Source organism: Rhinoraja longicauda, chromosome 10, assembly GCF_053455715.1.
Source record: "Rhinoraja longicauda isolate Sanriku21f chromosome 10, sRhiLon1.1, whole genome shotgun sequence".
Classification (NCBI taxonomy): domain Eukaryota; kingdom Metazoa; phylum Chordata; class Chondrichthyes; order Rajiformes; family Arhynchobatidae; genus Rhinoraja; species Rhinoraja longicauda.
The window spans coordinates 27999969-28009877 of record NC_135962.1 but is presented as its reverse complement, the minus strand read 5'-3'; positions in this window follow the sequence as shown (position 1 = coordinate 28009877).

Genomic DNA, 9909 nt, shown 5'->3' with positions numbered 1-9909 from the left:
GCATACCTTCTATTCACTTAGTCTTTGTACTCTTCATACCTCGAGTTTCCCTCTCTCTTGACTACCAGTCTGAAGAAGGGTCTCGACCCAAAACATCACTTATTCTTTTTCTTCAGAGATGCTGCCTGACCCGCTGAGTTACTCCAGCATTTGTGTCTATCTTTTGTGTTTTTTTGTTAAGCCAGCCAATTGCTTATTTGGTGGTTTCTAGATGTTCTGAAATGTTTCAATTCATTTAACATCCAACCATCTAAATCATATGCTCCTCAATGTTAAAGTTCCTCACAACCCCCACCATTGCCAGATTTGTGTGGTTCAGTGCATAGTACACACATGGTACATTGAGATTGAATAATCACAATAAGGATGTTGTATTGTTAAAAGGTTTGACCTGCAAACCTGAGAGGTAGATACAATTGTTCCAAATGCCAATAGAAGTCAACTTACAAATTTGCATTGTTCAATCCCTTGATCATCACAGCAGACATAAAATCCACCCAAGCAGTTTAATTTTCCAGATGTTTGTAAAAATAGAATATATTAATAGTAGAATATGAGATCTCATTTCAGAATCATGTTTTGTAAATCTGTAAAATACAAGAACAATATTAATTCCAAGTTTACTCTTGATAGATCGACTTCATAATTCGGATATTTTCTGATATTTCTTAATTCAGAGCTTCTGAGTAGTCAGTTAGCATAATAAAACAAATTGATGCATGAAGACAAGATAAACTCTGGCAGGGGGATTCAAATTGTTGTCTTATGCTGCAGAATACCCAATATCAATTAAATGAAACTGTAAGAGAACAAAGAGTAGGCATCACAAAATGCTGAAGTAACTCAGCGGGACAGGCAGCATCTCTGGAGAGAAGGAATGGGTGGCAAAGAGTAGGCAAACACTTGGTAAAAATGATATCCAGAAAGCACAAGCTAAAACTGAAACCATATGCTTTAAAGTGCTCTGTTTGAGCAGTAAAATTTGAGGTTTATGGAAGCCCAGCAAAGAACTGCACCCGAGAGGCAGTTCTTGCCATGCACATCCTTATTTTCTACTGGATGGTTTTACCAAAAGACTGCAGCCTAAATTCTTCTCAGACTGGCTTGTTACCTGGATTTGTTGCAAAATTTGGGGAAGCCATCTTCAGAAAAGAAGCAATTGCATTATTATACACAAAATATGATATTTTGTAGCGACCATAGGGATTGGTCCTGAGAGTCGAACCCTCGGATTGGCCAGCAAGGTCACATGGTGGTGCGACCATAGGGATTGGTCCTGAGAGTCGAACCCGCTGATTGGCCAGCAAGGTCAGGTGGTGGTTTTGGGCCCAAAAACCAGGCAGTGGGAAGAGAACTTTGATGTGAACAGTTTGAGTTAATGGTTGTCTGTAATCTCGTTTGTTATCCTTTGTAATTGAATATTGCTACCGCAATAAACTTCTTTAACAAAGTACAAGCCTCCAGACTCACCATAATTTTCACAAATGTACCATTCATTCAATGAAACAAGAGATAGTGGGATACATTGATGACAACACAATTCACACCAAACTTTTTAAATTTAAGCATTCAAGTAGAACTAATCTTTAAATAATTTTATTATATAGAGTGGATGCAGAGAGGATGTTTCCAGTAGTGGGAGAGTCTAGGACAAGAGGGCATAGCCTTAGAATAAAAGGATGTAACTTTGGAAATGGAGATGAGGAGAAATTTCTTTAGCCAGAGGTTGGTGCATCTGTGAAGGCCAAGCCATTGAGTATTTTAAAAGCGGAGATTGATAGGTTCTTGATTAGTAAAGGCATCAAAGATTATGGTGAGAAGGCAGGAGAATGGGGTTGAGAGGGAAAGATAGATCAGCCATGATCAAAAGGCAGAATAGGCATAATGGGCCGAATGGCCTAATTCTGCTGAAATGTCTTATGATCATTAAAATAAAGATCTAACAACCCACTACATTACATTAAAAATGAGTTTACATCATATATCATGATTAATAATACACTGCACCGGAAACAAAAGGGGACAGTGTTAGAGTAACTCAGCGGGTGAGGCAGCATCTCTGAGGCAGCATCTTCTTTCCCCAACCTGAAATGTCACCTATCCAAGTTCTTCAGGGATGCTGCCTGACCCGCTTAGTTACTCCAGCACTGTGTCCTTTTGTATATTAATCAGCATCTGAAGTTCTTTGGTTCTACATCAGGAAATATAATCCAACGACTAGTGATTTTAATCTTACACAAGTATGCTGTAAAGTGTGGTAAACTTATAGCACCCAGGGCAATACACCTCTCCATTCCTACGTCTTAAACAATCACTAATACGGTCTTGTCTTCAAGTAGCAAGGGCAACATTAAATCCCATTGCCTAGAAACGGAATCACTCATAAATAGGAGCACCAAATCTGTGCTGGTGGTTAACCTACACTCACTCATGCAGGTGTAGATTAGAATTGTTTCATCTGTCTGACTGCATTTGGAATGCTTCCTTAAATGGAAATCTATGTGGGCTCGAACAATTGGTACTTGAATTCAGTACAACTGCCAGCTCGTTCCAGCTCTAACTGTTATCAAGGCTCCAAACATTAAGCCAGAGCACTGGCTGAAAGGCATTTTGCAACAGGGAGGCAGCTGACCTCCCTTTCCCCGATAAACTTCCTATCCTTGTGGATGTTTGAAAAGAAGGAAGCCTGCCCTGGGAAAAAGAGACAGCATGTCAGCCAGAGCTGATACAAGAGGGGAAGCCAGGAAGTCTACTGAGGCAAACATCCCAGGGCTGGGAGCAATGCCAGATGAAATTCCATGACCTACAAGATATGTCAAGATGAGAGTCCAAGGCAATGAAATGTGTCTACTCGCGCATCTCTTTTGACCCAATCAATGAATGGCCACTTGGGGCACGGGGAGGGGGGGGGGGCTAGTCTCACCCAAGTTACCCTTTTGGTTTTAATATATGTGTAGAATCTCTCAGGATCCTCCTTTATCTTAACTGCCCAAACTATCTCATGTCCTCCTGATTTTTACCCTTCTAATTTCTTTGTTAAGTGCACTCCTTCATTCTTTATACTCTTCAAGGGTTTTATTTCATCCAGGTTGCCTATACCTGCCAGATGCCTACTTTTTCCTGACCAGTGCCACAACTCTTTTTGTCAAGTTGGGTTCTTAATCCTGGCCCTTCACTCGAACAAGAACATGCTGTATACACTGGAATTTAGAAGGATGAGGGGGGATCTTATTGAAACATATAAGATAATTAGGGGATTGGACACATTAGAGGCAGGAAACATGTTCCCAATGTTGGGGGAGTCCAGAACAAGGGGCCACAGTTTAAGAATAAGGGGTAGGCCATTTAGAACAGAGATGAGGAAGAACTTTTTCAGTCAGAGAGTGGTGAAGGTGTGGAATTCTCTGCCTCAGAAGGCAGTGGAGGCCAGTTCGTTGGATGCTTTCAAGAGAGAGCTGGATAGAGCTCTTAAGGATAGCGGAGTGAGGGGGTATGGGGAGAAGGCAGGAACGGGGTACTGATTGAGAGTGATCAGCCATGATCGCATTGAATGGCGGTGCTGGCTCGAAGGGTTGAATGGCCTACTCCTGCACCTATTGTCTATTGTCTATTGACTCTGAACTCCCCCCGTTTCACTTTTAAAAGTCCCCTTCCCACCAGATTTGCCAGACATCCATCCAGACATACATTAATTTGTGGACAAGGTCATAGTCAGAGTGTGGAAACAGGCCATTACAGTATATTCAGTAAGGCTCAGAATACATTTTCATGTTGAAGAACTCGCTCAACACCTGTTTAATGTTAAATCAATATTTTGTGATAGTTCAAAGTTTATTGATACAGAATCTCACTTTTGATTTTGCATGCAAAATTGTGACATCTGAGGAATGGTATCAAGTAACACTGAAGAATTTCATACAGTACAAGTTGCAAATGTGATAGAGGTTTATAGTCATGGAATAATCGTGAAGGCGAGAGTTCCAAAGCAGAATCTAAAATAAGTGAGTGAGACTGGTGTGAAATACGGTTCTAGATATAGTATAATCCATTTAAAATACCTTCAAACAACACAATGTTTTAAGTTCTGGAATTAAAAGGATTTAACCTCAGCAGGGAGTAGTCAAGCAAAACTACTTCTGATGTGTGAATTTTCACAGCAAGAAGCCATAGAGAGCAAGTCAATGCAGAAATAATAGACTAATAAGTGCTGGAGTAACTCAGCGGGTCAGGCAGCATCTTTGGAGAAAAAGGATGGATAATGTTTCGGGTCAAGACCCATATTCAGACTGAAAGTTGGGGTTGGGTGAAGAGCTGGGGGCAGGAAGAGACTAGGACGAATCAGGGCCGGCCACAAATGACCTCAGGCCCATAGTTGGCTAGGGTAGGTGTGATCTCAAGAGGGAAACAATGTGGAGAACCACAGAACTAGTAAAAAGGCGAGGATGGAGGAAGAGGGTGAAGGTGGTGGGGGGAGGGGAGTGCAAGTAGAAGTTACTTAAAATGAGAGAATTCAATGTTCATACCACTGGGTTGTAAGTTACCCAAGTGAAATGTGAGGTGCTGTTCCTCCAATTTGCACGTGTCCTCACTCTGGCAATGGAGGAGGCCCTCCATTGGGTCTCAGAAAGGTCAGTGTGGAAATGGGAAGGGTTGTTGAAGGGGAGATGGTTTGCATGATGTATTGGACTGCATCTACAACTCTCTGCAATCTCTTATTTATCTTGGGCAGAGCTCTTGTCCGACCAAACTGCGACACAACCCAATAGGATGCTTTCTACAATTCCAACCTGCAGAAATTGGTAAGAGATGTTGGCGACAGTCTGGGGCATGTACCTGCTTCCCGAAGTCAACTCTCCTTCATTTTATTGAGATTGAGGGAGAGGTTATTGTCCTGACACCACATTACTAAGCTCTCTATCTCAGCTCTCTTAGCGGCACGGAGGCACAGCGGTAGAGTTGCTGCCTTACCGCGCCAGGGACCCGGGTTCGATCCTGATTACAGGTGCTGCCTGTATGGAGTTTGTATGTTCTCCCCGTGACCGCGTGGGTTTTCCCTGGGTGCTTCGGTTTCCTCCCACACTCCAAAGATGTACCGGTTTATAGGTTAATTGGCTTCAGTAAAAATGTTAAATTGTCCCTCGTATGTCGGATAGTGCTAGTGTACCGGGCGATCTTGGTGCCAAACCCAGGGCGGACTCAGTGGGCCAAAGGGCCTGTTTCCGTGCTGTATCTCTAAACTAAACTGATCTCCTTCCTGTACTTTGTCCCGTCATTGTTCAAGATCCAGCCCACTGCGGCGGTGTCATCTGCCAACCTGGTGTTAGAGCAGAATCTGGCTACACAGTTGCCAGTGTATAGAGAGGATAGTAAGGGGCTGATGATGCAGCCTTGCAAGGCACTGCCTTGGAGGATGTTTTGTCACCTATCCTTACTGATTGCTGTCTATGATTTGTGTTTATTAACAGCACAATACAACAAGAATGGTGAAACTTGTTCTGTATTATCAAGTAGCTATAATAAATTATTGATGGACTGCCAAGAAGAAAAATTGATATTTGCATCAAGCACATTCAAGAATAGATAAATCATGCTCAAAATAAGAAAGAGGTGTCAGGAATTTTCCTCGAGGTGAAAATTTGTCATCTGTATCTGTTCCACATACCAACATTTGAGACAAATCTTAATGCTTTCAATAACAATCCTTGATGCCGAGTTAGCAGTGCCAAAAGTGGTTTTTCTGAGAGCCTAATCATGGGACAAGGGGATAGGGTGGTCAAACAGGCTTTCGGCACATTGGCCCACATCAGTCAGAGTATTGAATATTGAAGTCGGGAGGTCATGCTACAGTTGTACAAGACTTTGGTGAGGCCACATTTAGAGTACTGTGTTCAGTTTTGGTCACCCTGTTATAGGAAATATATTGTCAAGCTAGAATGGGTACAGAAAAGACTTACGAGGATGTTGCCAGGACCCGTGGGCCTGAGCTATATGGAAAGATTGAGCAGGCTAGGACTTTATACCTTGGAGTACAAGAGGATAATGGTGATCTTATAGAAGGGTACATGATCAGAAGGGGAATAGATGGGTAAATGCAGTCTTTTGACCAGTAGGGGAATCGAGAACCAGAGGACAGAGGTTTAAAGGAGGGGAGGGTGGGGGGTGGGGTGTTTAATAGGAACTTGAGGGGCAACTTGGTAGGTATTGGGACAAGTTGAAGGGATGGTAGGAATATGGAACAAGCTGCCAGAGGAGGTATCACAATGTTTAAGAAACATTTAGACGGATACATGGATAGGATGGGTTTAGATTGATATGGGCCAAATGCAGGCAGTTGGGTTTTGGGTAGATTGGGCATATTGGTCAGCATGGACAAGTTGGGCTGAAGGGCCCGTTTCCCACACTGTATGCCTTTATCTCAGTATGAATGGTGTACATTGAAATATAGCAGTCTGAAATGAAAAGCCACTGCTTTTGCCAGTTGGTGTGTTGCCAAAGACACTACTGGTTACATAGTGAAGATCTTTCAAATTCAGAGGAAATTTTTCTGCTAAAAACAACTATCGAGAGCTAGGGAGGCACAGAAATATAATTCCCAAAATAGTACGCAAAATGGTTTTATAACCATGGACAAATATCCAGCTGAAGTTACAGGAATGTACTATTCACTATGACATGAGGTGTTAAAGAACAAGATTGTGATAAGGAACAACGTTGTGATAAGTGGTGATACAGATCACATACAAAGTGAGAAGATAAATTAAGGTGATAAGGTTTAGAAGTTTTGCACTGAAAATTCAATATTGTAATCACGGTTGCATTAGCCAGAAGTATTATGGACTGGGATTGGATAAAGATCTCATGGCATTGTAAATTAGTGGATTAAGTGGCAGCGACACCTCTTGGAACTTAGAACTGGCCAATGGGTCTTTTCCAAATTGCACATATTAATTATTGTGAAGAGGGAAATTGATAATTTCTTGGTACTCATAGTTACTTGAAATGGATGAAAGTGATATCTGTTAGTTCCACAAAAGAGTGTAGTGTCGAACAACTGTCCTCCATTTTCTTACATTACAACTCATCAAAAGAACTTGTTTTGGATAAAAGTCCCAGGTTTTGTTTATTTTAGTTGAGAGCTTTAGGAAACACTGATACTCAGCAGACATGTATTTCACAATATTATCCAGCGTCAAATGATGGAACTGAGATGTCAGTGAGGGATACCAATTTTTTTTTTTTTTAAATCAGATGTTAGAGGGAAGCATGTTTAACAATGAGTGATTGTTTAGCGAACATTTTTTACGAAATCATAGAACAATGCACAGACTAGATTCCTGCCGAGTTACTAATGCGTAGAAGAACTCAGAATAGGATTGAGCTTTAATTAAGAAAATCTTGATGGTAGAATGACTGAGATGCCTTTAGAAAAAGAAACTAAAATATGACTCAAACCAGGGAAAGATAATTTTGACAACATTATCTAGTTTGCGTGTTAATACCACCTAAGAAATCAAACATTCAGAAAGAGATATTTTTATGATATGAGATACAGTGACATCTAATGTAAGCAGGAGATAAAATCAAAAGTTTACACGTACATCATTTAATTTCTGCAAGGAAAACATTTTTAAAATGTGCTGGCTCGAAGGGCCGAATGGCCTCCTCCTGCACCTATTTTCTATGAAAGACTGCATTCCAAAATGTGATCCTTTGGAAACTGTGAAAAAAATGTTACAACATTCTCCTGACTCGAGTTAAAAAGTGACATCTTCCTCAAGCTCAGAGGTGGACATGATACACACAATACAAATTCCTTTAAGATCAAAGAGACTCAAAAAAGTTGTGCATTGATTAAATCTTTAAATAACGTGTACATATGAATCACTTGTTCAATTCAAGAAGGGGAGAGCAATGTAGGTTCTATGTACACAATGCAAGTGTTTAGAGTTCAGTAAAGCCCTTGACAAAGTTCTAGCTGCTCTGGTGGGTTAGTGTCTCTATACAGTATATTCCGCATTGTTTGGTTCAAAATAAGACCAGAATACAAAGGAGTCTACTCCGCCATTCAATTATGGCTAATCTATTTTTCCCTCGCAACCCCATTCTCCTGCCTTCTCCCCGTAACCTTTGATGCGCTTCCTCGACAAGAAGCTATCAATCTTCGCCTTGAAAGTATCCAATGTCTTGGCCTCCACAGACATCTGCGGCAATGAATTTCACAGATTCTCCAATCTCTGGCTCTAGACATTCTTCCTCATTTCATTATGAAGGTACGTCCTTTTATTCTAAAGCTGTGCCTTCTGGTACTAGGCGCTCCCACTGGTGAAAATATCCTTTCCATGTCCACCCTATTCATGCCTTTCATTATCTGGTAGGTTTCAATAATGTCCCCCCTCATCCTTCTGACCTCCAGTGAGTACAGGCCTAGTGCTGTCAAAACAATGAATATGTGCACTCAGATACATCACAAAACAGCAAACATTTTACTGTAAGTAAATAAAATATTTGAACTTACTCTTAGACAATATTACATGTCTTTGCCTGATTTCTGGAAGGCTCGCGATCTTCTCTAGGCTCAGGTTCTCTGTGGGAAAAGTGAAAAACTGAAAATACAACCTGTTGCATGCTCATTAGATAGATTTATTGATCTACAATATAATGAGGGAAGTTTGGTGAGGCAGACCTGGGATGAACAGATAACTGAACGCAAGTTTTCATTGATTTCAACCTCTCAAGTTTTCCTTACTTTTAGAGATACAGTGCGGAAACAGACCCTTCGGCCAACCAAATCCTCACCAACCAATGAGCACCCGTACACTAACTCTATCCTACACGCTAGGGACAATTTAATAATTTTTACAGAAGCCAATTAACCTACAAACCTGCACGTCTTTGGAGTGTAGGAGGAAAATGGAGCACCCAGAGAAAACCCACGTGGTCACGGGGAGAATGTATAAACTCCATACAGACAGCACCTGTCGTCAGGATCAAACACGGGTCTCTGGGGCTGTAAGGCAACAACTCTACTGTTGTGCCACTATGCCACCCCTTGTTATATCAATCAAGTGGAGATCCAGTAAAGAGATTGGCTGTCATACGAATTCAAAGTGAGTTACTGGTCATTTAATCACTGGGTACCTATAAGCCAAGCCGGATGGACCTTGATATTTTATTTGCCCCTGGGATTCATAAGCTGTAGAACTCTACAGAAATGTTTGTTCTATCTATGTAATTTATAAGCTTTAATGAGCATTTAAAACAAACCTAATTCTACTAGGGTAGACACAAAATGCTGGAGTAACTCGTCTCTGGGGAGAAGGAATGGGTGACGTTCTGAAGAAGGGTCTCGACCTGAAACGTCACCCATTCCTTCTCTTCAGAGATACTGCCTGACCCGCTGAGTTACTCCAGCATTTTGTGTCTACCTTCGATTTAAACCAGCATCTGCAGTTTTCTTTCCTAATTCTACCAGATTAGGAAGTAAATCTAAAGACCTGTAGTTTGACCAGAGTGGTTTATTATGATCATAACTCGTGCGGGGGATTGCTTACAGCTCCTTAAAAACTGATTTATTAAAATTCAATTATAAAGATCTACAGTGTCAAATTACTTTTTAATTTATCCATCTCAGTTGTACATGAGAATAAAGCCTACTTTGGATATCAGTAGATTCATTGTGTTGCTCGCAACTTTGGGCAGTACACATGATAGAGAATGTTGATACACAAATACCACTTTGAATTAAGATTATTACTTCAACATAATGACAGCCTAAATAAATCAATTTTCCCCAAATGGATTTTATGAAAATATGCAGACTCCGAACATTCTGAAGACAATCGCACTATGTTACTTTCAGGGGCTCCATAAACCATCTACAATCCAATCTTGTCAGCACAGCTACATAAA